Source organism: Lynx canadensis, chromosome B1 (genome assembly GCF_007474595.2).
Source record: "Lynx canadensis isolate LIC74 chromosome B1, mLynCan4.pri.v2, whole genome shotgun sequence".
Taxonomy (NCBI): Eukaryota; Metazoa; Chordata; class Mammalia; order Carnivora; family Felidae; genus Lynx; species Lynx canadensis.
This window is the reverse complement of record NC_044306.2, coordinates 27,543,608-27,561,994: the sequence shown is the minus strand read 5'-3', so window position 1 is coordinate 27,561,994 and position 18,387 is coordinate 27,543,608.

Below are 18,387 nucleotides of genomic sequence, written 5' to 3'. Positions count from 1 at the left end.
TTAAGACCTACTCACCCACCCTGGGAGAGTCCAGAGGAAGACACCTTTCAGAATTTTACTTTAGAAATGAATTTGGGTGTGGGGCCCCAGCATCCTTGAGCACAGTGGTAGCTCTTTGTAGGTCAGAAAATACAGTGAGAACTGCTTCCATCAAACTGGGGTCCCTAAATGCAATGAGGTTAATGTGATCCCAGGATAGGAGGGGCCAAGTGGCGACACTTAGTTGCCAAAGACAACATGGCCTGGTTATGGTAATAAACAACAGAGTCAGAGTAACATTTACCTTAACTCACAGAGACCTAGGGTGTTGGTGTTGATTATGGCGTACCTAGAAAAGAAAAGGTGAGTGGTCTACTAAATCCTTGCTTGATCTGTGTAAATGGAAGAGTTCTAGATTGAGCGGAAGCCTACCTCTGCTACACTGCCAAAACTTATATTAATCTTTTCCCCAAGGACTTGTTTCCCCTGAAGGACCTATGGCTATTTACTAGGGAGGCTGTACACTGGGGAAAGGGAAACAATCATCCTTTGGGGATTACTGGATACTGTCTTTGAGTTGACACTAATTGTAGGAGGTCCAAAATGCTACTCTGGTCCACCAGCCAGAGCAGGGGTCCATGAAGGTCAGGTGATTAATGGAGTTTTAGCTTAGATCTCTGTCTCAGTGAGTCCCGTGGGTCCCCAAATGTATGAATCCTATGATCATTTCCCCAGCTCTGGAATGCATAGCTGGAACAGACCTACTCAGTAACTGGCAGTCTTCACATTGGTTCCCTGACCTGTGGCGTGAGGAGTGTTACGGTAAGAAAGACGCACATGGAAGCTACAGAACTGCCTCTACCTACAAAATGGAAAACTGGTGGTGGCTGCAATACGGACACTGGATTGAAGGGGCCAAGAGGATGTGTGGGGACCCCTCCTGGAAGGAAAAACATCTAAGTTAGAAATGCCAGTGGCTAGGAATAGAGGGGAAATGAGGAAATGAAATGGGCACAGAAAGCCCGTAGAATAATGAGTTTGATGTGTGTTATGAGTTGAATTGTGTTTCCCCAAATTTCATTTATTGAAACCCTAACCCCCAGTACCTCAGAATGTGGCCTTAATTGGAAATAGGGTTGTTGCAGATGTAATTAGTTAAATTAAGATGAGGTTATACTGGATTAGGTGAGCCTGTAGTCCAATATGACTTGTGTCATCATAAAAAGGAGAAAGTTGGGCACAGTGTTGTATACACGGGAAGAATGCCATGTGATGACTGCAGTTATGGTGCCATAAGCCAAGGAACACCAGAGATTGCCAGCAAAGCACCAGAAGCCAGGAGAGAGGCCTGGGACTGATTCTTCTCTGGTGCCTTCGGAGGGGGCATGGCCCTGCCCATACCTTGATCTCAGGCTTGTAGCCTGTAGAACTAGTAGAACTATGAGACAAATTCCTATTGTTTAAGGAAAAAAAAAAAAGAAAAGTAAACCAAAGAAAAACCACATTTCTGGATGGACTGCAGAGCTTAGTGCCACCATCAAGGACTTGAAGGATTCAGGGCTGGGAATTCCTATCACATTCCTATTCAACTCTCATACTGGCCTGTGCAGAAAACAGATGGCTCTTGGAGAATAATAGTGAATTATCATATTTTTAATTAGGTGGTGACTCCAGTTGCAACTGCTGTTCCAGGTGTGTGGTTTTTTGTTTTTTGTTTTTTTAATTATGTTTAAATCCAAGGTAGTTAACATATAGTGTAATAATGGTTTCAGGAGTAGAATTTAGTGATTCGTCCCTTACATATAACACCCAGTGCTCATCCCAACAAGTGCCCTCCTTAGTACCCATCACCCATTTAGCCCATCCCCCCACCCAACTCCCCTCCAGCAACCCTCAGTTTGTTCTCTGTATTTAAGAGTCTCTTATGGTTTGCCTCCCTCTCTGTTTTTCAGATGTGCTTTCATTACTTGAGTACATTAATACATTTCCTGGTACCTAATATGCAGCACTTGATGTGGCAAATACTTTTCCTTGATACCTTGATAGTGACCACCAGAAGCAATTTGCATGGCCAGCAAGACACTTCCACTGTCCTACCTCCAAAGTATATCAACTCTCCAGCCCCATGTCATAAACCTTTCCCTTCCACAAGACACCACATTAGTCCACGAGAATGATGATATTATGCTGATTGGACCTGGTAAGTAAGAAGTAGCAACGATTTTAGACATTTTAGTAAGAGATGTGGGTGTCAGAGGGTGGGAAATAAATCTGACAGTGAAATTTCTGGAGGTCCATTGGTGGGCACAGCTGTTGGTTGGTTTCTCTCATTTGATTGTTGGCTGTATGAGGGCAGGAGTTATTTTGGGGGATATTCCTGTTTTGTTCATGGCTATATCTTCAGTGACTAGAATAGTAGATAGAATCCTAGCAGGAAATAGATGGATTTAATAAAGGGATTATTTACAAAGTTGTGGGCAAATGTAGGGAAACCACAAGAGTGGTATAACACAACAGGGTAAGTAACAATTGGACTGTTGCCCTCCTAGGGCTGAAGAACTTTTGAGGAAAGAGTACAAAGAGGCTCAGTGCCCCTTGTCATCACTGAGTAGCGGCAACCCAATTTTTCCTTGGGAGTTTGGATGAATTACCCAAGTCAATATAGTGATCGTTTCCTTTGCCTGTTTGTTCAGTAGCATAAGGAGTCCAAACCGGCCAGAGTTCAGCTCCAGGTATCCAATTCACCATGATAATGTTTCCTGGTAGAAGCATTCCTTCCTCAGGCACCAGAGCTCCCAGATCCCTGGATTAGTACCATCTTGTGAACTTTCTCAGATTTGCTCTCCTGTCCTCTTTTACTTGGTTGGTGTCTCACCCACAGCAGGTGATTCCACTTTGAGACGGGAATGAAGCCCATTACTGCTAGGTATGGAATATGGCTTCCTGAATGGCTGCAAAGGGCCAGTTCATGGAACTCAGAAGTTCAGAGAATTAGCTCGATGGTGGACGGTCCTTTCTGAACAGACACACCTACACGTACACACAAAGCATTTTTTTGGTCTAATACAAATGTTCACAAAAGAGCAACCTGGGCAGTGGAGGCTCTTACATGACATTTTCTGTGGCTATTACTCAGCCTCTTTCTTCAGCAAGCCTTATTCTTGCTCAAACGGTTTATGAACAAAATGGTGGTGGGGGTGAAGGGTATGTACAGACTTAGTGACAGAGGCTTTCGCTCACCAAAATTCATCTGGCTACAGCCGCTGCTGAGTGCCCGCTCTCCAAAAGCAGAGACCAGCGCTGAGCTCTGGATATGGTACCGTTTCTTGGGGGACCAGCCAGCCACATGGTGGCATATTGATTACATTAGACCACCTGTCATGGTTTGTTGTCATTGGAATAGGCATTTACTCTGGGTTTGGGCTCGCCTTTGCCACTCAAAATGCTTCTTGGAAAAACCACAATACGTGGGCTTACAGAACGCTGTATTAAATATCACAGCAGACCACCCTGCGTTGTTTCTAAGGAACTCGTTTTATAGTGAATGAAGGGCAACAATGGAACTAATAGAGGCCTCTGTCCTCTCCTGGATCCAGAAGTAGTACATCCCCATGATCTTGTTAGCTCAATGATGCCTTCAGGCAAATGTCTTTTCATATTTTGTTCAGCATTGCTAGTTTCCCTGCGTGATAAGATTGCTCCAAATCGTCTATTGCTCAATTACTGGGAAGGGGACTCCCCCTACTTTACATATCTGAAGACAGCTCTATCTTTGACCAAGGTAAAATCCCAAACATGTTCAATTATGTTTTACTTTACCTAATTTTTAGGTTCCTCTGCCATGTGCTCATCATTCTAGGTCTGATAATATTTTTTCCCCAGTACAGTCTTTTCTAGTTTTCTTATAATACCAGAGGAGAAAAGACAACACTTTTTCTCTTGACCTTAAAGTGTTCACTATTAAGAATGCTTATTAAGCTAAATTATTCACTTTATTTTATTTAAAATTTTAAAAATGTATTATTATTTTTAAGGTTTATTTTTGGGAGAGAGAGAGAGAAAGAGAGTGCATGAGCTGGGGAGGGACAGAGAGAGGGGGAGACAGAAGACGCAAAGTGGGCTCCTTGCTGACAGCAGAGAGCCCCATGCGGGGCTTGAACTCAGGAACTGTGAGATCATGACCTGAGCTGAAGTCGGCTGCTTAACTGACTGAGCCACCCAGGCGCCCCTATTTTTATTTTTTTGAGAGAGAGACAGAGAGAGAGAGAGCCAGCTGGGGAGGGACAGAGGGAGAGGGAGAGAATCCATAGTCTGTATGGAGCCCAACACAGGGCATGATCCCACAACTGTGAGATCATGACCCGAGCCAAAATTGAGTCAGTCACTTAACTGAGCCACCCAGGTGCCCCTAAGCTAAATTATTTAAATAAATTTATATTTATTTAGATTAAATTAATTTGCAATGAATAATTTTAGATTATAATCATTGTGTATATATATATATACTATATATATGTATATAGAATATATATAGTATATATATAGTATATACACATATACATATATTATATATATTATATATACATATAATATAATAAATAAATAATATATTTTATTATTATGTTTATACATATAATAAATATATAATACATTATATATAAAAATATATATAAAAAATATATATACACAAAGTAGAGGCACCTGGAGGGCTCAGTTGGTTGAGTGTCTGACTCTTGATTTTATCTCAGGTCATGATCCCAGGGTCATGGGATTGAACCACGTATAGGACTGTGCGCAGAGCATGGAGCTTGCTTAAGATTCTCCCTCTCTCTTGTGCTCGCTTCGGCAGCACATATACTAAGATTCTCCCTCTCTCTCTCTCTCTCTCCCTCTGCCCTTCCCCTGTTCTCTCTCTCTTAAAAAAAAAGAAATAAAAGTAATACAAATTCTTTGTAAAACATTCAGTTTAGAAGGATATAAAGAGAAAAGCAAAAGAAGTCTGCATCTGCCCTTCCTCCCCTCCGGTCCTGTCAATGTGGCCTCTCTACTCAGAAGTAAGCTGGGTTTTGTTATTGTTCTAGAAATAATACATGACACCAACAATTTTCCCCCTTAAATAATAGATCTATTTTCTTTTAACAGCTGCATGGTATTCCATCATATGGATATAGCATAATTTGTTCATTATTTTTATTTTTATTTTTTTTCATGTTTATTTATTTTTGAAGGAGAGATAGAGCATGAGCAGGGGTGGGGAGCAGAGAGAGCGGGAGACACAGAATCTGAGCAGTCTCCAGGCTCTGAGCTGTCACCACAGAGCCCAATGTGGGGCTTTAACCCACGGACTGGGAGATCATGACCTGAGCCGAAGTCGGATGCCCAGCCGACTGAGCCACTCAGATGCCTCTGTCCATTCCTTTATTTTTAAATGTTTACCATGTCTTAAAATTTTTTTCTATTTTCAACAATGCAATAATGAACATACAGAGATATCTTTAGCAAAATGTTTAACTGTCACTCTGTAAAGAGAGGGTGGACCCCCACTCAAACAACAGAATCACTTGTTATTGTAGTTTAGATCATATATATATATATATATATATATACACACATATGTGTAAATGTGTATATATATAATATACACATTTGTATATATGTGTAAATATATATATACACATATGTGTAAATATGTGTAAATATATATATATTTACACATACATACATATGTATATGTTTAGATTTGTAAGACATGTTTCTAGAGTGATACTAACCATGCTTAAATGCGGGATCCAGACTGAACTTAGGAATTGGGTATAAGAGGAGCTGCTATTTATTTTTTTTTTAAATTTTTTTAACATTTATTTATTTTTGAGACAGGGAGAGATAGCATGAACGGGGCAGGGTCAGAAAGAGAGGGAGACACAGAATCTGAAACAGGCTCCAGGCTCTGAGCTGTCAGCACAGAGCCTGATGTGGGGCTCAAACTCACGGACCACGAGATCATGACCTGAGCTGAAGTCAGATGCTTAACTGACTGAGCCACCCAGGCGCCCCGAGGAGCTGCTATTTAAACATGGCTTTCCATCTTTCTGCATGGGTGGATAAAGTGAGTCACTCTGAAGCAGATCTTCTTTGTTCTAGGATTCTCTTTGTGGCTTTTCTTAAGTAAATAAATATAGGGTAAGTAGGCAGGCCATTGCTCTTGAGGAAGCATATAATAGGACTTCAAAAAGTGGCTTGATGAAAGCTACTTCTTTTAGTATTTCTTAATATGTAGAGACCAAAGGTTGCTTAAGAGGAACTAATTTTCTTGGAGACCAAGGTGACTATTGAAAAATAATGTAGCAATATTTTTGCCCCTCTCTTTTGGAATTCCTCACGAATTGTAACTCCTAGATGATTAGAGATAGGTCTTATTACCGAGGTAGAGAAGAATGAATTTAGACTGGGGAATCTGGCTTACTATGAAATTCTAGATGGTCTTGGGGGAAATCTGGTTCTGAGTTAACTTAGTGGCTATATCTGGAGCTAGAATTGCTCAGATCTTACAACAGGACACAATGAGTGTACTTTGGAATGAATGACTAAAGGTGTGGGTCTAAACCAGAGAGCTGTAAACTGGGAAGTCTAGGAGTAGGGCACCACTTTGGCCTCCACAGGAATAGGGACTGAAAAGGACAGTGGAAAAGAATACATCAGACTGGACGGTTTTCAGAATGTGGCAATAACAGTAGCTGATAATCTGGGCAGCTGGTGTATGGATCAGATTCTCCAGATTGCTCTCCAGAAGCATTTAAGAAATATGTTCAGCCACTCTGGACAATGTCCTTGGGATTCTTGAATAAGTGGGGTTGGAGGGAAGAAACAAGGTCTCTTAAAAGGTATTATGCCTCCAGCTAATCTAAAATATCAGAGGGGCACCTGGCTGACTCAGTCGGTAGAGCATATGACTCTTGATCTCGGGGTCGTGAGTTTGAACTCCACATTGGGCATAGAGATTACTTTAAAAAATCTAAAATATTGAGTTTCTGGCCCAGTTGAATTAGGAAAAAATAAGAGATGCGACCATATCTGTTCCTCAAGTGGATTAAATAAATCATGTACAAAGTTCAGGGGATATATTACTTCCTTGATGTGAATGAACATTTTATTATTGTAGCCTTTTTGGTAGCTACATCTCTCTCCTACTTCATATTCAGCTTATGGAAAGGATAAGAAAAAATGCCATTCTGTTTCACATGAACTGCAGGCAAGAGATTTGCCATGATTCTGCACTTATGCAATTGACTTAAAAAACAAAACCCAAAAACTAAATTCAGGAATTTCTAGTTAGATTCATTAAACTTCATAATCTTTTTTTTTTTTAAATGGAAGACAAAACATTTGTGTCGTGGATGTCACTACAAATACTACTAATTTGTATACTTACACTCACTAGTCCTGGTACTTTAACCAATCAAAGGGTTTCAGGATTCTTGCTTTCTGGAAAATTATGGAGAGCTTTGCAAAGCAATACCAGATTTTATCTTCCCTCAGACAGAGTTGCTCAAGGTGTCTCCTAATCAAAAAAGTTGTTATAAAGTAGCCTATCGGGGCACCTGGGTGGCTCAGTCGGTTAAGCGGCCGACTTCAGCTCAGGTCATGATCTCGGGGTCTGTGAGTTCAAGCCCCGCGTCGGGCTCTGTGCTGACAGCTCAGAGACTGGAGCCTATTTCAGATTCTGTATCTCCCTCTCTCTGACCCTACCCCGTTCATGCTCTGTCTCTCTCTGTCTCAAAAAAAAAAAAAAAAAAATAAGCGTTAAAAAAAAAAAATTTAAAAAAAAAAGTAGCCTGTCATGGTAACAAAGAGAGCCCATAATTTCAAAATGTGTATTTCTCATCGACATTGGTTGCCACTTTCTGGCTTTTTCTAAATTCATTTTTTTCTTTCATCACTAGAGGGCAATAATGCTCCATTAATCAAAGTATAGTGGGCAGTGAAATCTTTTTTAGTTAGTTTCTCTTACTTGTAATATTCAGCGGGTTGTTTATGCTGTTATAGACCTATTAGATAGATTATTTATTTCCTCCCAGACTGTTACCAGAATATAAGGGTTGCTTATATTAGAGCTGTTTCTCATACATGATGTCTCTGACGTACTGTTAGAACCAATGCGGTCTGCTGTCGTTTGGTCTCACATTTTCACTTATATAGGACTTAACTCTTTTCTCTGTGTAAAAATATATCCCGATTCTGATGATTTTTAATCTTTTCCACTATTGCCACGCAGGTTTAATGAGGCCTATGCTAACTACTTGTATCAATCAGGCTAGGCCGTTCTGCCGTGAGAATCCCAGAATCTTACTTGCTTAATCAACACATAGCTAACACTAAGCGTCTTATGTAGGTTGGGAGGGCTTCTGCTCGTTACAGTTACTCAGGGATTCTGGCTGATAAGCTTCCACTTGGCATGTTCTGCAAATGCAGCATATGGAAGGGCACGTGGGGAATCACACACTGTTCTTAGAGCTTCTGTTTAGAAATGCCACGTGCCATTTTTGCTCTTCATTGGCCAAAGTGAATCACGTGGCTACACTTAATGTTAATATGGTAGGGAAGTACAATCCTAGCATAGGCTGGAAATGAAAGACCAAGTATATTTGGTGATCAGTAATAATAAAGCCAAACTGCTCTATTTAAAATTTGCACATCCTGGAGTGCCTTGGGTGGCTCAGTGGGTTTGACTCCAGCTCAGGTCATGATATCAGTTTGTGGGTTCAAGCCCCACCTTGGGCTCTGCACTGACAGCTCAGATTCTGTGTCTTCCTCTTTCTCTCTGCCCCTCCCCTGCTTGTGCTCTCCCTCAAATATAAATAAATAAACATTAAAAAAAAATAAAATTTCTGCTGGTGCAGCCACTCTGGAAAACAGTATGGAGGTTCCTCAAAAAACTAAAAATAGAACTACCCTACGACCCAGAAATTGCACTACTAGGCATTTATCCACAGGATACGGATGTGCTGTTTCGAAGGGACACACACACCCCCCATGTTTATAGCAGCACTATCAACAATAGCCAAAGTATGGAAACAGCCCAAATGTCCATTGATGGATGAATGGATAAAGATGTGGTATACATATACAATGGAGTATTACTCGGCTATCAAAACGAATGAAATCTTGCCATTTGCAACTACGTGGATGGAACTGGAGGGTATTATGCTAAGTGAAATGAGTCAGAGAAAGACAAATATCATATGACTTCACTCATATGAAGACTTTAAGAGACAAAACAGATGAACATAAGGGAATGGAAACAAAAATAACATAAAAACAGGGAGGGGGACAAAACATAAGACACTCATAAATATGGAGAACAAACTGAGGGTTACTGGAGGGATTGTGGGAGGGGGATGGGCTAAATGGGTAAGGGGCATTAAGGAATTTACTCCTGAAATCACTGTTGCTCTATATGCTAATTTGGATGTAAGTTAAAAAAAAATAAAAATAAAACAAGTTAATAAAAAAATAAAATTTCTACATCCCTATTTTTGGTCTAGGATTTTGCACCTTCCTTACCTTGTTGCATGTTTCCTAATAGCATGTATCATTTTCTAACTTATTAGAACATTTTCCTTCTTAGCTAAGTAGAAGTTATGCATTCAGTTTCTATTACCTTTAACTTTCATCTTGATTTCAGAAAGTCTGAAATTGGGGCACCTGGCTGCCTCAATCAGAAGAGCATATGACTTTTGATCTTGGGGTTGTATTTGTTTGTTTGTTTGTTTATTTATTTATTTAAATTTACATCCAAATTATTGGCAACTGTAAATGGGATCGATTCCTTGATTTCTCTTTCTGTCACTTCATTGTTGGTGTATAGAAATGCAACCGATTTCTGTGCGTTGATTTTATACCCTGAAAATTTGCTGAATTCATGAATCAATTCTAGCAGTTTTTTTGTGGAATCTTTTGGGTTTTCCATATAGAGTATCGTGTCATCTGCAAAGAGTGGAAGTGTGACCTCCTCCTGGCCAATTTGGATGCCTTTTATTTCTTTGTGTTGTCTGATTGCAGAGGCTAAGACTTCCAATACTGTTGAATAACAGTGGCGAGAGTGGACATCCCTGTCTCGTTCCTGACCTTAGGGGGAAAGCTCTCAGTTTTTCCCCATTGAAGATGATATTAGTGCGGGGTCGTTCATATATGGCTTTTATGATCTCAAGGTATGCTCCTTCTATCCCTACTTTCTTGAGGGTTTTTATCAAGAAAGGATGCTGTATTTTGTCAAATGCTTTCTCTGCATCTATTGAGAGGATCGTATCATTCTTGTCCTTTCTTTTATGATGAATCACGTTAGTTATTTTGTGGATATTGAACCAGCCCTGCATCCCACTTGGTCATGGTGAATAACATTTTTAGTGTATTTTTGGATCGTTTGACTGATACCTTGAGGATTTTTGCATCCATGTTCAACAGGGAAATTGGTCTACAGTTCTCCTTTTTACTGGGGTCTCTGTCTGGTTTTGGAATCAAGGTAATGCTAGCTTCAGAGAATGAATTTGGAAGTTTTCCTTCCGTTTCTATTTTTTTTGAAACAGTTTCAAGAGAATAGGTGTTAACTCTTCCTTAAATGTTGGTAGAATTCCCCTGGAAAGCCACCTGGCCCTGGACTCTTGTTTTTTGACAGATTTTTGATTACCAATTCGATTTCCATACTGGTGATGGGTCTGTTCAAATTTTCAGTTTCTTCCTGCTTCAGTTTTGGTAGTGTATATGTTTCTAGGAATTTGTCCATTTCTTCCAGATTGCCCATTTTATTGGCATATAATTGCTCATAATATTCTCTTAGTATTGTTTTTATTTCTGCTGTGTTGGTTGTGATCTCTCCTCTTTCATTCTTGATTTTATTTCTTTGGGTCCTTTCCTTTTTCTTTTTGATTAAACTGGCTAGTGGTTTATCAATTTTGTTCATTCTTCCAAAGAACCAGCTTCTGGTTTCATTGATCTGTTCTACTGTTTTTTTTTTTTTTTTGGTTTCAGTAGCATTAATTTCTGCTCTAATCCTTATCATTTCCTGTCTTCTGCTGGTTTTGGGTTTTATTTGCTGTTCTTTTTCTGGCTCCTTAAAGCGTAAGGTTAGGTTGTGTATCTGAGATCTTTCTTCCTTCTTTAGGAAGGCCTGGATTGCTATATAGTTTCCTCTTATGACCGCCTTTGCTGCGTCCCAGAGGTTTTGTGTTGTGGTGTTATCATTTTCATTGACTTTCATATACTTTTTATTTTCCTCTTTAATTGCTTGGTTAGCCCATTCATTCTTCAGTAGGATGTGCTTCAGTCTCCAAGTATTTGTTACCTTTCCAAATTTTTTCTTGTGGTTGATTTTGAGTTTCATGGCATTGTGGTCTGAAAATATGCACGGTGTGATCTCATTCTTTTTGTACTTGCTGAGGGCTGATTTGTGTCCCAGTATATGGTCTATTCTGGGTCTATTCCAATCCACGTGCATTGGAGAAGAATGTATATTCTGCCACTTTAGGATGAAATGTTCTGAATATATTTGTGAAGTCCATCTGGTCCAGTGTGTCATTCAAAGCCATTGTTTCCTTGTTGATTTTTTGATTAGATGATCTGTCCATTGATGTGAATGGGGTGTTGAAGTCTCCTACTATTATGGTATTACAATCAATGAGTTTCTTTATGTTTGTGATTGATTTATATATTTGGGTGCTTCCACATTTGGTGCATAAATGTTTACAATTGTTAGGTCTTCTTGGTGGATAGACCCTTGATTATGATATAATGCCCTTCTGCATCTCTTGATACAGTCTTTATTTTAAAGTCTAGATTGTGTGATGTAAGTATGAGAAAGCTACTCCAGCTTTCCTCTGTTGACCATTAGCATGATACATGGTTCTCCATCCCCTTATTTTCAATCTGAAGGTGTCTTTAGGTCTAAAGTGGGTCTCTTGTAAACAGCATATAGATGCATCTTGTTTTCTTATCCATTCTCTTACCCCATGTCTTTTGATTGTAGCATTGAGTCCATTGACGTTTAGAGTGAGTACTGAAAGATATGAATTCACTGCCATTATGATGCTTGTAGAGTTGGAGTTCTGGTGGTGTTCTCTGGTCCTTTCCAATCTTTGTTGTTTTTGGTATATATATTTTCATCTTTTCTCCCCTCAGAGAGTCCCCTTTAAAATTTCTTGCAGGGCTGGTTTAGTGGTCACAAACTCCTTTAATTTTTGTTTGTCTGGGAAACTTTTTATCTCTCCTATTTTGAATGACAGGCCTGCTGGATAAAGAATTCTTGGCTGCATATTTTTCTGATTCAGCACATTGAATACATCCTGCCACTCCTTTCTGGCCTGCCAAGTTTCTGTGGATAGGTCTGCTGCAAACCTGATCTATCTTCCCTTGTAGGTTAAGGACTTTTTTTCCCTTGCTGCTTTCATGATTCTCTCCTTGACTGAGTATTTTGTGAATTTGACTATGATATGCCTTGTTGATGGTCGGTTTTTGTTGAATCTAATGGGGGTCCTCTGTGCTTCCTGGATTTTGATGTCTGTGTCTTTCCCCAGGTTAGGAAAGTTTTCTGCTATGATTTGCTCACATAACCCTTCTACCCTACTTCTCTCTCTTCCTCTTCTGGGACCGCGATGATTCTGATGTTGTTCCTTTTTAGAGTCACTGATTTCTCTTAGTCTTAAATTGTGCTCTTTTGCCTTAATCTCCCTCTTTTTTTCTGCTTCGTTATTCTCTATAAGTTTGTCCTCTATTTCACTGATTCTCTGTTCTGCCTCATCCATCCTTGCTGCCGCAGCATCTATCCGTGATTGCAGCTCAGTCATAGCATTTTTTATTTCATTCTGGCTATTTTTTACTTCTTTTATCTCTGCAGAAAGGGATTCCTTTTTCGACTCCAGCTAGTATTCTTATTATCATGATTTTAAATTCTAGTTCAGACACCTTGCTTGTATCTGTGTTGGTTAAATCCCTGGCTGTCGTTCCTTCGTGCTCTTTCTTTTGGGGTGAATTCCTTTGTTTTGTCATTTTGAAGGGAGAAAAGGAATTAATGAGGTAGAAAAATTGAAATTAATATTTTTAACATTTATTTATTATTGAGAGACAGAGAGACACAGATTGTGAGCAGGGCAGGGGGCAGAGAGAGAGGGAGACACAGAATCCGAAGCAGGCTCCAGGCTCTGAGCTGTCAGCACAGAACCCGATGCGGGGCTCGAACTCACAAACTGTGAGATCATGACCTGAGCTGAAGTCTGTCGCCTAACCAACTGAGCCACCCAGGTGCCCCGAAAAACTGAAATTAAAAAAAAAATTAAAATTAAAAAATATTAAAATTAAGAATTAAAAACACATCCACACACAAAAATTGAATAGATGATGCTAGATTCTAGGTATGTTTTGGTCTGGGTGTTGAAAGTGGTTTGACAGATTACAGAAAAAAAAGGGGGGAGGGAAGAAAAAAAATTGTTCAAGAAGTTGAAAAAATGAATACACTGAAGTAGACTAAAATGAGATGGTGGGTAAAATAGAATTTGAAAAAATACACACAAAAGTAAAGAATATAGTAGAGAAAAATTAAAGACAAATATTTTTAATAAAAATTAAAAATACATATGATTTTTCTTTTTCTGTATTTAAGGAAAAAGAAAAGAAATGAAAAAGAGAAAAAATTAAAAAAAAGAAATCGTTTAAAAATTTGAAAAAGTAAATACACTGTAGTAGACTAAAATAAAATGATGGAAGTAAAATAGAATTTGAAAAAATTTACATAAAAGCAAAAAATATAGTAAAAATTAAATAAAAATATTTTTAATAGAAATTGAAATAAAAATGAAGTTTTTCTCTTTCTGCATTTAAGAAAAAGAAAAAAAGAGAAAAAAAGAAAGAAAAAAGGAAATTGAAAACTTGAAAAGGTGAGTACACTGAAGTAGACTAAAATAAAACGATGGAAGTAAAATAGAACTTGAAAAAATTTACACAAAAGTAAAAAATATAGTAATAAAAATTAAAGAAAAATAGTCTTAATAAAAATTGAAAATAAAAATGAATTTTTTCTCTTTCTGTATTGAAGAAAAAGAAAAATGTAAAAGAGAAAAAGAAAAAAAAAAGAAAGAAAATTGAATAGATGGACTTGCTAACAGACTGAAGTAGGTCTGAAATTGCTTCGTTTTCCCCTAGAAGTCAGTGTATGTAGCACTTTATAGTCCATAAACTAGGCCGGCGGTGAGACTTGTGTTCTTGAAGAGCGAAGTTGGCCCAGTTGGGCGGGGCTCGGTGTAATGGCTCTGCTCTCCACTAGATGGCGCTGCTAGCCTACTGGGGTGGAGTGTTTCAGAGCTCAAAGGTGCGTATGCGCATACGCACATGGGCGGGAGCGGTGGAAAATGGCACCACCCAGCCACCCAGTCTATTCTCCCGGATCAGCATTCGCGCACCCATCCTCTGTCTTCAGCTTTCATCCACTCCCCGCTGTTCCACTCTCCGTGACCAGGCCCCAGGCAGTACCTCTCTCCCGAGTTTTGCCTCAGATGCGGCTGTTTTCCCCGGCCCCTTACTTCTGAAGGACTGCGGCTTTGACCCGTTCCACCCCTCTGCGGGAGGGTCTCACCGAGCAATGGCCGAATGAGCAATGGCCAAACATCGGCTGCACCCAGGAACACTTGCTGGACCCTGCTGTTGCCGGTGCCCCGAGACTGGCCAGGTGCCAGCCCGTCCCAGAAAAAGTTCGTGAGACAGTGTAGCTGCAGCGTTTCAGGGATGATGGAAATCACAACACACACCTGGCACCAGGCTTCACCCTTAAAGACCTTGTTCCAGCACCAGCGAATGTGGCCGCCTTCCGGGGTCTGCTGGGACCCGGTGGCTTCAACAGTCTTTACCAAGTGTCCTTCCAGCAGTGGAACCGCTTTTCCCCGTGTGGCCCGAGAACCTCCCGGACCCCACTCTGTTCCTGGGGATTCGCCCTTCCCACCAGAGCACCGCCAGGTATGGAGCTGCGGAGTTGCAGCCTTTGCCCTCCCCTTGTTTACAGTCTTAATGGAATTTAAACCCTCTCCTTTCTCCTTTCTCCTTTCTCCCTTTTTAGTTTAGCACCTGTGGCTGTTTCTAATTTTCTACATTTTCTCCAGCTGCTTTTGGGAAGGGGTGCTTTTCCCGTATTCCCCCCCCCCCCAAGTCTCTGTCCTCTCTCTGCTTGCAAAAGCACCTCCCTTCCTGTTCCTTCTTGCTCCCCAAGTTCACCTCGCTGCACCACATACCTGCTGAATTCTGTGGTTCAGGTTGTGCAGATTGTTGTGTTAATCCTCCAATCAGTTTTCTAGGTGTGTAGGATGGTTTAGTTTTGGTCTGGCTATATTTCATGGATGTGAGAGACACAAAAAACTTCCGTGCTGTTCCACCATCTTGGCTCCTCCCCCCCTTTTTTTAATGCTTATTTATTTTGAAAGAGAGAGAGAGAATCTGAAAGAGCAGACCTAGGCCAGCTGACTAGTGACTATGTCCCCGACATGGCCGCAGAAAGAAGTTCCCGCTCAAACCTCAGACCACGCCTCCTCCTCTTGAGTAACTTATGTTTTCTAAGAAAGCAGGCTACCGATTGATGCATTCTTCCGAAGTCTGAGGTGGGAGGAAGGGGAGTGTGAGAGGCGTGGAAAGTGTGAGTAGAAGAGGGAGGGCTCCTCTCAGGTAGGGGCCAGAGGCAGGAGCCCTCAACCCTGTCCAGGCTTAGAATGACCTGGGAGCATTTTACCCCCCCCCCCCCCCCAAACCAATTAATCAGAGTCTCTGGGGATGGTGTTTGGTGCTAGGTATTTATATACCACAGCAAGGCTGACAGCCAATGGTTCATAGGTGACCAGTGAGAAACGTTCTGTATACACTGAGGCCAAACATGTTAGAGATCCTCAGACACAGTGGTTCTTAAACTTCAGGTGCATCAGAATCTCCTGGAAGACTTGTTCAAACACAGATTGCTGAGCCCCACCCCCGGAGTTTCTGATTCAGTAGGTCTGTGTCCATCAGGCCCAACATTTGCATTTTTAACAAGTTCCAGGTGACACTGATAATTGCTGATCTGGGACCACACTTTGGCAGCCAATCGGCTGAGTCCACGACCCTTCCCCAGCCAATCGGCTAAGGCCATGATCCCTATAAAACCTTTGTGCTTTTGAAACTCGCTCTTTCTCTCTCCGGTATCTCACCGTTGCATCGGTGCAGGTAGGGGATTGAGCTCGAGCTAGCTCGAATAAAGGCTCTTTGCTTTTGCATCGGACTCAGCTCCCTGGTGGTCTTTGGGGATCACAAATTCTGGGCATAACAAATCCTAAGCAGGTTCTGTGCTGTCAATGAAGAGCCCAACATGGGGCTGGATCCCATGCACCGTGAGATCAAGTCTGAGCTGAAATCAAGAGTTGGGACGCCCAACTGACTGAGCCACCCACGTGCCCCATGGGGTTGTGAGTTTGAGCCCTACGTTGGGTGTAGAGATTACGTAAATAAATAACTTTTTTAAAAAGTTTGAAATTAATATTATCAACCTCCTCCAGAACTATGTATATAAAGAATCTTAAGTCACTCCTAATAATGTTATACTTAGTTAGTATTCTAGTTCTACAATGTCTTGTTCCTCTGAGAATTTGTCACTGATTGTTGTTTTATGTGGTAGATTACTTAGTCAAGTTTCTCCAGAGAAACAGAAACAGATATGTATATATAAATACATGATATAAATATACACATACATATATATGTATATATATGTGTGTATATATATATGTCTGTATGTATGTGTCTATATCTATGTATCTTTTATTATTGCATATATTTTGAGGACACAGATTTCTCATAGCTTCCAGTTTTGGGGCTTAAGGATTTTTTTTTTTTTCCTGCTTGAAATATTGAGGAAATGAGGAATTGGCTCCTTATGAAGAATTGGCTCACACAATTATGAGAAATTGGCCCACACAGTTATGGACGCTGAGAAGTCCCAAGATCTGTCTGCAAGCTGAAGACCCAGGAAAGCCAATCTGAATCTGAAAGCCTGAGAGCCAAGAGAGCAGATGGCTTAAATCTCAGTCTGAGGGCTGGAAAAGATGAGATGGGATGTCCCAACTCAAGCAAGCAAGCAGGAAGCAAAAAGGGGCAAATTCCTGTTTCCTTTACTCTGTTGTATTCAGGCCTTCAATGGATTGGGTGATGCCTACCCACACTGGGGAAGGCAGTCTATCTTCAAAGGATAATCTCATCCAGAAACACCCTCACAGACACACCCAGAAATAATGATTAATCTGGGCACCCCATGGCCAGTGATGTTGACGCATAAAATTAACCACCATATATGTCAATGCTGTTTAGATTTATCCACATTTGACCACATGTTTCTTTTTTTTAAGTTTTTTAATTTATTTTGAGAGTGAGAGCATGAGCAAAAGTAAGTGCACGAGTAAGGGAGGAGCAGAGAGAGAGAGAGGGAGAGAATCGCAAGCAGGTTCTGCTCTATCATCACAGAGCCCAATGAGATCTAGAGTCAGATGCTCAACCTGTTGAGCCACCCAGGTGCCCCCACATTTTGCATTTTACTTCTTTCCTCTAGCTGCTTTTCCTTTTTTCTAAATTATATCCTTTGGAATTCCTTTCTGTTAGTCAAAGTTTCGCAGAGGTCAGCTCTCTCATTCTTTGTTTGCCTTAAACTGTCTTCCATTTGCCCTTACTCTTTTTGAAAAAAAGTTTTTTTTGATGTTTATTTATTTTTGAGAGAGAGAGAGAGAGAGAGAGAGAGAGAGAGAGCACAAGCAGGGGACGGGCAGAGAGAGACACATACAGAAACCAAAGCAGATTCCAGGCTCTGAGCTGTCAACACAGAGCCCGATGTGGGGCTCAAACTTGGGAGATCATGACCTGAGCTGAAGTTGGATGCTTAACTGACTGAGCCACCCAGGCACCCCCATTTACCCTCACTCTTTATGGATAATTTAGCTTCTTTATATGTATGGAATTCTAGGTGACAATTATTTATTTCACTTTGGAGATATTTTATGCTTTTGTTTCTATTGTTGAGAAATCTGCTCTTTGTCATTCTTTTGTAGGTATTCTTTTTCTTGGTGTTTAAAATATTTTGTCTTGGTGTTTTGCAATTTATAATGTGATGAGGTATTGAGATTTATTTCTGTATTAACTGCTTGGTACTTTTTGTGTGTTCCTGATTCTGAGGATTTCATGTGTTTCATTAATTCTAGAAAATTCTTAGCCATCTCTCTGAATATTTTTTCTCACATCTATTTTTTTCTCAAATTCCTATTAGACATATGTATATCTTCTCATTTTAACCTCTGTGTCTCTTAAACTCTCTTTAATATTGTATGTCTTCTATCTCTATTACAGTTTGAGTAATTTTCTTAGCTC